The following is a 14,277-nucleotide window of genomic DNA, read 5'->3' on the forward strand; positions in this document are numbered from 1 at the left end:
CATTTTGTCTCCATTTGGCTCTATTCAGCTCTATTCGACTCTATTCTAGTCTATTGTACTCTAGTCTACTCCCCTATTCTATTGTATTATTTCTATTCTGTTCTACTCTATTCTACCCTACCCTACGCTACCCAACTCTAATGTATTCTAATCCACTTGATTGGATTTGATTCAACCCATTTCGACGCGATTCGGCTCGATTTGGCCTTATTTGTCTCTGTTTGAATCTATTCTACTCTACTCTATTCCCCGCTACTCTACTCTAGCCTACTCTTTTCTGTATTCATTCTGTATTGTTCTGTTGTATTCTATTCTACTCTACTCTATTCTACCCTACCCTACCCGAACCTCCCCTACTCTAATCTATTCAATTCGATTCGACGAATTTTGGCAAGAGTCAGGTTGAATTGGTTCGATTCGTGTCCATTCGGCTCCATTTGGCTCGAATAGTGTCGATTCGGCTTGATTAGGCTCGATTCGGCTCCATTAGTCTCGATTTGCCTCACTTCAGCTCGACTCAGCCCTCTTGGGCCCTCTACGGCTCTTTTCTACTCTATTCTACTCCATTCGATTCCATTGCTCACCATTCTACTCCATTTTAAAGTATTCTACTCTACCCTACTCTATTTTGCTGTAATCTATTCAATTCGATTTGATTCATCGTGATTTGACTCGTTACCTCTCCATTCGACTCAATTGACTTGAATTGGATCTATTCATCTATATTCTGCACTACTCAACTCTGACTATTCTACTCTACTCAACTCTACTCCATTCTACTCTTTGTATTCTCTTCTGTTCTACTCTATTCTATTCTTCTGTGCCCTAACCTACTGAATCCCAGCCTAACCTACACTACTCTAATCTATTCAATTTAATTCGGTTCCATTCAATTCGACACCATTCGACCCGATTTGACACAATTAGATGGGATTCGGTGAGATTCCATGAGTTTCGATGGCTTTTGGTGGGATTTGATGGAATTAAACGAGATTCGATGCGATTAGGTGTGATTTTGCTCGGTTCATTTTGTTTGTCTCTGTTTGGCTCATTTCGGCTCCATCCGGCTCCATTCCGCTCGAACGTGGTCGATCCGACTCGATTCGGCTCGATTTGCCTTGATTCGGCTCGGTTCGGCCCTATTTGGTCCTATTTGGCGCTATTCCGCTCTAGTCAACTCTTTTCTACCCTATTCATCTCTGTTCGACTCCATTCCACACCATTCGACTCCATTCTACACTATTCTATTCTACAGAACCCTACCCCGACCTACCCTATCCTAATCTAGCCTGTTCTTTTCTATTCTGTTGTATTCTATTCTCGTTTTCTATTTTCTCTATTCCATCCTATGCTATCTACCATACCCTACACGAAACTAACCTACCCTGACCATTGCTGGTCTATTCTCTTTTCTCTGTTCCACCGCATGCTACCGTACCCTATTCTACCGCACCGTGCGGTACTTAATAAGGGTATTAGTTTGGGCAAGGGTACTACTTAACGCAAGGGTACTAGTTCAGGCTACTAGTTAAAGCTAGGGTACTAGTTAAGGGTTCTAGTTATGTAAGGGTACAAGTTAAGGCCAGGATCGTAGTTCAGGGTACTAGTTAAGGCATGGGTACTTGTTGGGGGTACTGATTAAGGCAAGGTCAGTAGTTTAGGCTACTAGTTTATGCCAGGATGCTAGTTAAGGCTACTAGTTAAGGCAAGGCTACTAGTTAAGGGCACTAGTTAAGAATACGAGTTAAGGCGAGGTACTAGTTAAGACTACTGTTGGAGGCAAAGGGACTAGTTAAAGACTACTGGTTAAGGCAAGGGTACTAGTTCGGATGACTTAGGGTACTTGTCAAGGCAATGGTACTATTCAAGGCTAGTTGTCTAGGCTACTGATCTATGCCACCAGTTCTAGCTGACTAGTCCAGCTTACTAGTCTAGGCTACTACTCTAGCCTTCTCTTGTCTACTCTACTGTAGTCTACTTTCTTCTACCCTAGCTTACCCTATCAGAAACTACCCTACCCTAACCTATTCTATTCCATTTGATTCGATTCAAAGCATTTTGATGCGGTTGCACGCGATTTTGCGTGAATCGGCTCGATGCAGCCACATCAGCTCGATTCAGCTCGATTTGGCTGGAATCGCTTCGATTCAGCTCGATTCTGTTCGTTTCAACTCGATTTGGCTCGGTTCAGCTTATTCGGCCCTATTCGACTCAATTCGACTCTTTTCTACTCTATCTGTCTCTATTCAACTCCATTGGACTCCATTCTACTCCATTCTACACCGTTCTACTCTATTCTGTTCTACCCTACCCTACTCTCATCGATTCGATTGGACGCAATTCGAAGCAATTCGAAGCGATTCATCTCGTTTTGTTTCCATTTGGCTCAATTCGGCTAGAATTGGTTCTTTTCAGCTATATCCTGCACTATTTGACTCCATTCGACTCAGTTCTACTCTACTCGACTCTTCTCTGCTCTACCCTACTGAACTATATTCTATTCTTTCTATTCTCTACTGTTCTGTTCTGTTCTATTCTACCCTCCCCGCCCCTCTCGTCCCCTTCTCTAATCTATTTGATCCGATTCGATTCAATGCATTTCCACGCGATTAGGCTTGAATCAGCTTGATTCGGTTCGAATCGGCTCTATTTGGCTCCATTTCGCTCCATTCGGCTCGACTTGGCTCGAATTGCATTGATTCTGCTGGATTCTGCACGATTAGGCCTTGTTTGGCCCTATTCAGCCATTTCGGCCCTATTCTGCCCTATTCGACTCTTTTCTGCTCTCTTCGTCTCTATCCATCTCTGTTGGACTCCATTCAACTTCATTCTATTCCGTTCTATACTATTCTCCTCTATTTTATTCTGCCCTTTGCCCTTCCGTACCCTAATCTATTCTAATCGGTTCGATTTGATTTGACCTGATTCAAAGCGATTCGATGCGATTGGCCTCGTTTTGTCTCCATTTGGCTCAATTCGGCTATGTTGTGCACTATTTGACTCTATTCTACTCTATTGTATTCTGTTGTATTCTTTCTATTCTGTTCTGTTCTCTCCTATTCTGTCTTACTCTATTCTATTCTACCCTACCCAACCCTGCTGCACCCCACCCAAACCTACCCTGCTTTAATCTACTTGATTCAATTCAATTCAATTCGACGTGATTGGGCAGCTTTCGACTGGATTCGAACAGATCTGAAGGCATTGGAAGGGATTCAAAGAGATTTGATGCGAGCCCATGCTATTCGCCGTGATTCAGTAGGATTCTATGAGATTTGACACAATTTGAAGTTATTCGACCTGATACGATGGGATTCGACCCAATATGAAGCAGTTTGACCTTGTTTGATGCAAAACGATGTGACTCAACTCGATTCGATGCGATCCGACGCTATTCGGGGACAGTCGGTGCGAATCTGCTCGATTCAGCTCGATTAGGTGCGATTCGGCACTAAGGCTCTTTTTGGCTGTATTCAGCTCCATTCGTCTCTATTCGTCTCCACTCGGCCTATTCGGCTCTATTCGACTCTACTCTTTTCCACTCTATTCTATTCTAGCCCTGTTTTGTTCTAATCTCTTCTATTCTACTCTATTCTGTTCTATTCTACCCTCACCTTCCCATGTCTAATCTATACGTTTCAATTGGATTTGACGCATTTAACGCGATTCGACGCGATTAAGCTTGACGCAGCTCGATTCAGCCTTATTCGGCCCTGTTCTGCTCTATTTGACTCTTTTCTGCTCTATTCATCTCTCTTTAACTCCATTCTACTCCATTCTATTCATTCCACACCGTTCTATGCTATTCTACTCTATTCTGCTCTACCCTAAACTACACCACTCTAATTTACTCAAATCGATTCGATGCGATTCCTCTCATTTTGTCTCCATTTGGCTCTATTCAGCTCTATTCGACTCTATTCTAGTCTATTGTACTCTAGTCTACTCCCCTATTCTATTGTATTATTTCTATTCTGTTCTACTCTATTCTACCCTACCCTACGCTACCCAACTCTAATGTATTCTAATCCACTTGATTGGATTTGATTCAACCCATTTCGACGCGATTCGGCTCGATTTGGCCTTATTTGTCTCTGTTTGAATCTATTCTACTCTACTCTATTCCCCGCTACTCTACTCTAGCCTACTCTTTTCTGTATTCATTCTGTATTGTTCTGTTGTATTCTATTCTACTCTACTCTATTCTACCCTACCCTACCCGAACCTCCCCTACTCTAATCTATTCAATTCGATTCGACGAATTTTGGCAAGAGTCAGGTTGAATTGGTTCGATTCGTGTCCATTGGGCTCCATTTGGCTCGAATAGTGTCGATTCGGCTTGATTAGGCTCGATTCGGCTCCATTAGTCTCGATTTGCCTCACTTCAGCTCGACTCAGCCCTCTTGGGCCCTCTACGGCTCTTTTCTACTCTATTCTACTCCATTCGATTCCATTGCTCACCATTCTACTCCATTTTAAAGTATTCTACTCTACCCTACTCTATTTTGCTGTAATCTATTCAATTCGATTTGATTCATCGTGATTTGACTCGTTACCTCTCCATTCGACTCAATTGACTTGAATTGGATCTATTCATCTATATTCTGCACTACTCAACTCTGACTATTCTACTCTACTCAACTCTACTCCATTCTACTCTTTGTATTCTCTTCTGTTCTACTCTATTCTATTCTTCTGTGCCCTAACCTACTGAATCCCAGCCTAACCTACACTACACTAATCTATTCAATTTAATTCGGTTCCATTCAATTCGACACCATTCGACCCGATTTGACACAATTAGATGGGATTCGGTGAGATTCCATGAGTTTCGATGGCTTTTGGTGGGATTTGATGGAATTAAACGAGATTCGATGCGATTAGGTGTGATTTTGCTCGGTTCATTTTGTTTGTCTCTGTTTGGCTCATTTCGGCTCCATCCGGCTCCATTCCGCTCGAACGTGGTCGATCCGACTCGATTCGGCTCGATTTGCCTTGATTCGGCTCGGTTCGGCCCTATTTGGTCCTATTTGGCGCTATTCCGCTCTAGTCAACTCTTTTCTACCCTATTCATCTCTGTTCGACTCCATTCCACACCATTCGACTCCATTCTACACTATTCTATTCTACAGAACCCTACCCCGACCTACCCTATCCTAATCTAGCCTGTTCTTTTCTATTCTGTTGTATTCTATTCTCGTTTTCTATTTTCTCTATTCCATCCTATGCTATCTACCATACCCTACACGAAACTAACCTACCCTGACCATTGCTGGTCTATTCTATTTTCTCTGTTCCACCGCATGCTACCGTACCCTATTCTACCGCACCGTGCGGTACTTAATAAGGGTATTAGTTCGGGCAAGGGTACTACTTAACGCAAGGGTACTAGTTCAGGCTACTAGTTAAAGCTAGGGTACTAGTTAAGGGTTCTAGTTATGTAAGGGTACAAGTTAAGGCCAGGATCGTAGTTCAGGGTACTAGTTAAGGCATGGGTACTTGTTGGGGGTACTGATTAAGGCAAGGTCAGTAGTTTAGGCTACTAGTTTATGCCAGGATGCTAGTTAAGGCTACTAGTTAAGGCAAGGCTACTAGTTAAGGGCACTAGTTAAGAATACGAGTTAAGGCGAGGTACTAGTTAAGACTACTGTTGGAGGCAAAGGGACTAGTTAAAGACTACTGGTTAAGGCAAGGGTACTAGTTCGGATGACTTAGGGTACTTGTCAAGGCAATGGTACTATTCAAGGCTAGTTGTCTAGGCTACTGATCTATGCCACCAGTTCTAGCTGACTAGTCCAGCTTACTAGTCTAGGCTACTACTCTAGCCTTCTCTTGTCTACTCTACTGTAGTCTACTTTCTTCTACCCTAGCTTACCCTATCAGAAACTACCCTACCCTAACCTATTCTATTCCATTTGATTCGATTCAAAGCATTTTGATGCGGTTGCACGCGATTTTGCGTGAATCGGCTCGATGCAGCCACATCAGCTCGATTCAGCTCGATTTGGCTGGAATCGCTTCGATTCAGCTCGATTCTGTTCGTTTCAACTCGATTTGGCTCGGTTCAGCTTATTCGGCCCTATTCGACTCAATTCGACTCTTTTCTACTCTATCTGTCTCTATTCAACTCCATTGGACTCCATTCTACTCCATTCTACACCGTTCTACTCTATTCTGTTCTACCCTACCCTACTCTCATCGATTCGATTGGACGCAATTCGAAGCAATTCGAAGCGATTCATCTCGTTTTGTTTCCATCTGGCTCAATTCGGCTAGAATTGGTTCTTTTCAGCTATATCCTGCACTATTTGACTCCATTCGACTCAGTTCTACTCTACTCGACTCTTCTCTGCTCTACCCTACTGAACTATATTCTATTCTTTCTATTCTCTACTGTTCTGTTCTGTTCTATTCTACCCTCCCCGCCCCTCTCGTCCCCTTCTCTAATCTATTTCATCCGATTCGATTCAATGCATTTCCACGCGATTAGGCTTGAATCAGCTTGATTCGGTTCGAATCGGCTCTATTTGGCTCCATTTCGCTCCATTCGGCTCGACTTGGCTCGAATTGCATTGATTCTGCTGGATTCTGCACGATTAGGCCTTGTTTGGCCCTATTCAGCCATTTCGGCCCTATTCTGCCCTATTCGACTCTTTTCTGCTCTCTTCGTCTCTATCCATCTCTGTTGGACTCCATTCAACTTCATTCTATTCCGTTCTATACTATTCTCCTCTATTTTATTCTGCCCTTTGCCCTTCCGTACCCTAATCTATTCTAATCGGTTCGATTTGATTTGACCTGATTCAAAGCGATTCGATGCGATTGGCCTCGTTTTGTCTCCATTTGGCTCAATTCGGCTATGTTGTGCACTATTTGACTCTATTCTACTCTATTGTATTCTGTTGTATTCTTTCTATTCTGTTCTGTTCTCTCCTATTCTGTCGTACTCTATTCTATTCTACCCTACCCAACCCTGCTGCACCCCACCCAAACCTACCCTGCTTTAATCTACTTGATTCAATTCAATTCAATTCGACGTGATTGGGCAGCTTTCGACTGGATTCGAACAGATCTGAAGGCATTGGAAGGGATTCAAAGAGATTTGATGCGAGCCCATGCTATTCGCCGTGATTCAGTAGGATTCTATGAGATTTGACACAATTTGAAGTTATTCGACCTGATACGATGGGATTCGACCCAATATGAAGCAGTTTGACCTTGTTTGATGCAAAACGATGTGACTCAACTCGATTCGATGCGATCCGACGCTATTCGGGGACAGTCGGTGCGAATCTGCTTGATTCAGCTCGATTAGGTGCGATTCGGCACTAAGGCTCTTTTTGGCTGTATTCAGCTCCATTCGTCTCTATTCGTCTCCACTCGGCCTATTCGGCTCTATTCGACTCTACTCTTTTCCACTCTATTCTATTCTAGCCCTGTTTTGTTCTAATCTCTTCTATTCTACTCTATTCTGTTCTATTCTACCCTCCCCTTCCCATGTCTAATCTATACGTTTCAATTGGATTTGACGCATTTAACGCGATTCGACGCGATTAAGCTTGACGCAGCTCGATTCAGCCTTATTCGGCCCTGTTCTGCTCTATTCGACTCTTTTCTGCTCTATTCATCTCTCTTTAACTCCATTCTACTCCATTCTATTCATTCCACACCGTTCTATGGTATTCTACTCTATTCTGCTCTACCCTAACCTACACCACTCTAATTTACTCAAATCGATTCGATGCGATTCCTCTCATTTTGTCTCCATTTGGCTCTATTCAGCTCTATTCGACTCTATTCTAGTCTATTGTACTCTAGTCTACTCCCCTATTCTATTGTATTATTTCTATTCTGTTCTACTCTATTCTACCCTACCCTACGCTACCCAACTCTAATGTATTCTAATCCACTTGATTGGATTTGATTCAACCCATTTCGACGCGATTCGGCTCGATTTGGCCTTATTTGTCTCTGTTTGAATCTATTCTACTCTACTCTATTCCCCGCTACTCTACTCTAGCCTACTCTTTTCTGTATTCATTCTGTATTGTTCTGTTGTATTCTATTCTACTCTACTCTATTCTACCCTACCCTACCCGAACCTCCCCTACTCTAATCTATTCAATTCGATTCGACGAATTTTGGCAAGAGTCAGGTTGAATTGGTTCGATTCGTGTCCATTGGGCTCCATTTGGCTCGAATAGTGTCGATTCGGCTTGATTAGGCTCGATTCGGCTCCATTAGTCTCGATTTGCCTCACTTCAGCTCGACTCAGCCCTCTTGGGCCCTCTACGGCTCTTTTCTACTCTATTCTACTCCATTCGATTCCATTGCTCACCATTCTACTCCATTTTAAAGTATTCTACTCTACCCTACTCTATTTTGCTGTAATCTATTCAATTCGATTTGATTCATCGTGATTTGACTCGTTACCTCTCCATTCGACTCAATTGACTTGAATTGGATCTATTCATCTATATTCTGCACTACTCAACTCTGACTATTCTACTCTACTCAACTCTACTCCATTCTACTCTTTGTATTCTCTTCTGTTCTACTCTATTCTATTCTTCTGTGCCCTAACCTACTGAATCCCAGCCTAACCTACACTACTCTAATCTATTCAATTTAATTCGGTTCCATTCAATTCGACACCATTCGACCCGATTTGACACAATTAGATGGGATTCGGTGAGATTCCATGAGTTTCGATGGCTTTTGGTGGGATTTGATGGAATTAAACGAGATTCGATGCGATTAGGTGTGATTTTGCTCGGTTCATTTTGTTTGTCTCTGTTTGGCTCATTTCGGCTCCATCCGGCTCCATTCCGCTCGAACGTGGTCGATCCGACTCGATTCGGCTCGATTTGCCTTGATTCGGCTCGGTTCGGCCCTATTTGGTCCTATTTGGCGCTATTCCACTCTAGTCAACTCTTTTCTACCCTATTCATCTCTGTTCGACTCCATTCCACACCATTCGACTCCATTCTACACTATTCTATTCTACAGAACCCTACCCCGACCTACCCTATCCTAATCTAGCCTGTTCTTTTCTATTCTGTTGTATTCTATTCTCGTTTTCTATTTTCTCTATTCCATCCTATGCTATCTACCATACCCTACACGAAACTAACCTACCCTGACCATTGCTGGTCTATTCTCTTTTCTCTGTTCCACCGCATGCTACCGTACCCTATTCTACCGCACCGTGCGGTACTTAATAAGGGTATTAGTTCGGGCAAGGGTACTACTTAACGCAAGGGTACTAGTTCAGGCTACTAGTTAAAGCTAGGGTACTAGTTAAGGGTTCTAGTTATGTAAGGGTACAAGTTAAGGCCAGGATCGTAGTTCAGGGTACTAGTTAAGGCATGGGTACTTGTTGGGGGTACTGATTAAGGCAAGGTCAGTAGTTTAGGCTACTAGTTTATGCCAGGATGCTAGTTAAGGCTACTAGTTAAGGCAAGGCTACTAGTTAAGGGCACTAGTTAAGAATACGAGTTAAGGCGAGGTACTAGTTAAGACTACTGTTGGAGGCAAAGGGACTAGTTAAAGACTACTGGTTAAGGCAAGGGTACTAGTTCGGATGACTTAGGGTACTTGTCAAGGCAATGGTACTATTCAAGGCTAGTTGTCTAGGCTACTGATCTATGCCACCAGTTCTAGCTGACTAGTCCAGCTTACTAGTCTAGGCTACTACTCTAGCCTTCTCTTGTCTACTCTACTGTAGTCTACTTTCTTCTACCCTAGCTTACCCTATCAGAAACTACCCTACCCTAACCTATTCTATTCCATTTGATTCGATTCAAAGCATTTTGATGCGGTTGCACGCGATTTTGCGTGAATCGGCTCGATGCAGCCACATCAGCTCGATTCAGCTCGATTTGGCTGGAATCGCTTCGATTCAGCTCGATTCTGTTCGTTTCAACTCGATTTGGCTCGGTTCAGCTTATTCGGCCCTATTCGACTCAATTCGACTCTTTTCTACTCTATCTGTCTCTATTCAACTCCATTGGACTCCATTCTACTCCATTCTACACCGTTCTACTCTATTCTGTTCTACCCTACCCTACTCTCATCGATTCGATTGGACGCAATTCGAAGCAATTCGAAGCGATTCATCTCGTTTTGTTTCCATCTGGCTCAATTCGGCTAGAATTGGTTCTTTTCAGCTATATCCTGCACTATTTGACTCCATTCGACTCAGTTCTACTCTACTCGACTCTTCTCTGCTCTACCCTACTGAACTATATTCTATTCTTTCTATTCTCTACTGTTCTGTTCTGTTCTATTCTACCCTCCCCGCCCCTCTCGTCCCCTTCTCTAATCTATTTGATCCGATTCGATTCAATGCATTTCCACGCGATTAGGCTTGAATCAGCTTGATTCGGTTCGAATCGGCTCTATTTGGCTCCATTTCGCTCCATTCGGCTCGACTTGGCTCGAATTGCATTGATTCTGCTGGATTCTGCACGATTAGGCCTTGTTTGGCCCTATTCAGCCATTTCGGCCCTATTCTGCCCTATTCGACTCTTTTCTGCTCTCTTCGTCTCTATCCATCTCTGTTGGACTCCATTCAACTTCATTCTATTCCGTTCTATACTATTCTCCTCTATTTTATTCTGCCCTTTGCCCTTCCGTACCCTAATCTATTCTAATCGGTTCGATTTGATTTGACCTGATTCAAAGCGATTCGATGCGATTGGCCTCGTTTTGTCTCCATTTGGCTCAATTCGGCTATGTTGTGCACTATTTGACTCTATTCTACTCTATTGTATTCTGTTGTATTCTTTCTATTCTGTTCTGTTCTCTCCTATTCTGTCTTACTCTATTCTATTCTACCCTACCCAACCCTGCTGCACCCCACCCAAACCTACCCTGCTTTAATCTACTTGATTCAATTCAATTCAATTCGACGTGATTGGGCAGCTTTCGACTGGATTCGAACAGATCTGAAGGCATTGGAAGGGATTCAAAGAGATTTGATGCGAGCCCATGCTATTCGCCGTGATTCAGTAGGATTCTATGAGATTTGACACAATTTGAAGTTATTCGACCTGATACGATGGGATTCGACCCAATATGAAGCAGTTTGACCTTGTTTGATGCAAAACGATGTGACTCAACTCGATTCGATGCGATCCGACGCTATTCGGGGACAGTCGGTGCGAATCTGCTTGATTCAGCTCGATTAGGTGCGATTCGGCACTAAGGCTCTTTTTGGCTGTATTCAGCTCCATTCGTCTCTATTCGTCTCCACTCGGCCTATTCGGCTCTATTCGACTCTACTCTTTTCCACTCTATTCTATTCTAGCCCTGTTTTGTTCTAATCTCTTCTATTCTACTCTATTCTGTTCTATTCTACCCTCCCCTTCCCATGTCTAATCTATACGTTTCAATTGGATTTGACGCATTTAACGCGATTCGACGCGATTAAGCTTGACGCAGCTCGATTCAGCCTTATTCGGCCCTGTTCTGCTCTATTCGACTCTTTTCTGCTCTATTCATCTCTCTTTAACTCCATTCTACTCCATTCTATTCATTCCACACCGTTCTATGGTATTCTACTCTATTCTGCTCTACCCTAACCTACACCACTCTAATTTACTCAAATCGATTCGATGCGATTCCTCTCATTTTGTCTCCATTTGGCTCTATTCAGCTCTATTCGACTCTATTCTAGTCTATTGTACTCTAGTCTACTCCCCTATTCTATTGTATTATTTCTATTCTGTTCTACTCTATTCTACCCTACCCTACGCTACCCAACTCTAATGTATTCTAATCCACTTGATTGGATTTGATTCAACCCATTTCGACGCGATTCGGCTCGATTTGACCTTATTTGTCTCTGTTTGAATCTATTCTACTCTACTCTATTCCCCGCTACTCTACTCTAGCCTACTCTTTTCTGTATTCATTCTGTATTGTTCTGTTGTATTCTATTCTACTCTACTCTATTCTACCCTACCCTACCCGAACCTCCCCTACTCTAATCTATTCAATTCGATTCGACGAATTTTGGCAAGAGTCAGGTTGAATTGGTTCGATTCGTGTCCATTCGGCTCCATTTGGCTCGAATAGTGTCGATTCGGCTTGATTAGGCTCGATTCGGCTCCATTAGTCTCGATTTGCCTCACTTCAGCTCGACTCAGCCCTCTTGGGCCCTCTACGGCTCTTTTCTACTCTATTCTACTCCATTCGATTCCATTGCTCACCATTCTACTCCATTTTAAAGTATTCTACTCTACCCTACTCTATTTTGCTGTAATCTATTCAATTCGATTTGATTCATCGTGATTTGACTCGTTACCTCTCCATTCGACTCAATTGACTTGAATTGGATCTATTCATCTATATTCTGCACTACTCAACTCTGACTATTCTACTCTACTCAACTCTACTCCATTCTACTCTTTGTATTCTCTTCTGTTCTACTCTATTCTATTCTTCTGTGCCCTAACCTACTGAATCCCAGCCTAACCTACACTACTCTAATCTATTCAATTTAATTCGGTTCCATTCAATTCGACACCATTCGACCCGATTTGACACAATTAGATGGGATTCGGTGAGATTCCATGAGTTTCGATGGCTTTTGGTGGGATTTGATGGAATTAAACGAGATTCGATGCGATTAGGTGTGATTTTGCTCGGTTCATTTTGTTTGTCTCTGTTTGGCTCATTTCGGCTCCATTCGGCTCCATTCCGCTCGAACGTGGTCGATCCGACTCGATTCGGCTCGATTTGCCTTGATTCGGCTCGGTTCGGCCCTATTTGGTCCTATTTGGCGCTATTCCACTCTAGTCAACTCTTTTCTACCCTATTCATCTCTGTTCGACTCCATTCCACACCATTCGACTCCATTCTACACTATTCTATTCTACAGAACCCTACCCCGACCTACCCTATCCTAATCTAGCCTGTTCTTTTCTATTCTGTTGTATTCTATTCTCGTTTTCTATTTTCTCTATTCCATCCTATGCTATCTACCATACCCTACACGAAACTAACCTACCCTGACCATTGCTGGTCTATTCTCTTTTCTCTGTTCCACCGCATGCTACCGTACCCTATTCTACCGCACCGTGCGGTACTTAATAAGGGTATTAGTTCGGGCAAGGGTACTACTTAACGCAAGGGTACTAGTTCAGGCTACTAGTTAAAGCTAGGGTACTAGTTAAGGGTTCTAGTTATGTAAGGGTACAAGTTAAGGACAGGATCGTAGTTCAGGGTACTAGTTAAGGCATGGGTACTTGTTGGGGGTACTGATTAAGGCAAGGTCAGTAGTTTAGGCTACTAGTTTATGCCAGGATGCTAGTTAAGGCTACTAGTTAAGGCAAGGCTACTAGTTAAGGGCACTAGTTAAGAATACGAGTTAAGGCGAGGTACTAGTTAAGACTACTGTTGGAGGCCAAGGGACTAGTTAAAGACTACTGGTTAAGGCAAGGGTACTAGTTCGGATGACTTAGGGTACTTGTCAAGGCAATGGTACTATTCAAGGCTAGTTGTCTAGGCTACTGATCTATGCCACCAGTTCTAGCTGACTAGTCCAGCTTACTAGTCTAGGCTACTACTCTAGCCTTCTCTTGTCTACTCTACTGTAGTCTACTTTCTTCTACCCTGGCTTACCCTATCAGAAACTACCCTACCCTAACCTATTCTATTCCATTTGATTCGATTCAAAGCATTTTGATGCGGTTGCACGCGATTTTGCGTGAATCGGCTCGATGCAGCCACATCAGCTCGATTCAGCTCGATTTGGCTGGAATCGCTTCGATTCAGCTCGATTCTGTTCGTTTCAACTCGATTTGGCTCGGTTCAGCTTATTCGGCCCTATTCGACTCAATTCGACTCTTTTCTACTCTATCTGTCTCTATTCAACTCCATTGGACTCCATTCTACTCCATTCTACACCGTTCTACTCTATTCTGTTCTACCCTACCCTACTCTCATCGATTCGATTGGACGCAATTCGAAGCAATTCGAAGCGATTCATCTCGTTTTGTTTCCATTTGGCTCAATTCGGCTAGAATTGGTTCTTTTCAGCTATATCCTGCACTATTTGACTCCATTCGACTCAGTTCTACTCTACTCGACTCTTCTCTGCTCTACCCTACTGAACTATATTCTATTCTTTCTATTCTCTACTGTTCTGTTCTGTTCTATTCTACCCTCCCCGCCCCTCTCGTCCCCTTCTCTAATCTATTTGATCCGATTCGATTCAATGCATTTCCACGCGATTAGGCTTGAATCAGCTTGATTCGGTTCGAATCGGCT

The sequence above is a fragment of the Loxodonta africana genome, chromosome 20 (genome assembly GCF_030014295.1).
Source record: "Loxodonta africana isolate mLoxAfr1 chromosome 20, mLoxAfr1.hap2, whole genome shotgun sequence".
NCBI classification, from domain to species: Eukaryota; Metazoa; Chordata; class Mammalia; order Proboscidea; family Elephantidae; genus Loxodonta; species Loxodonta africana.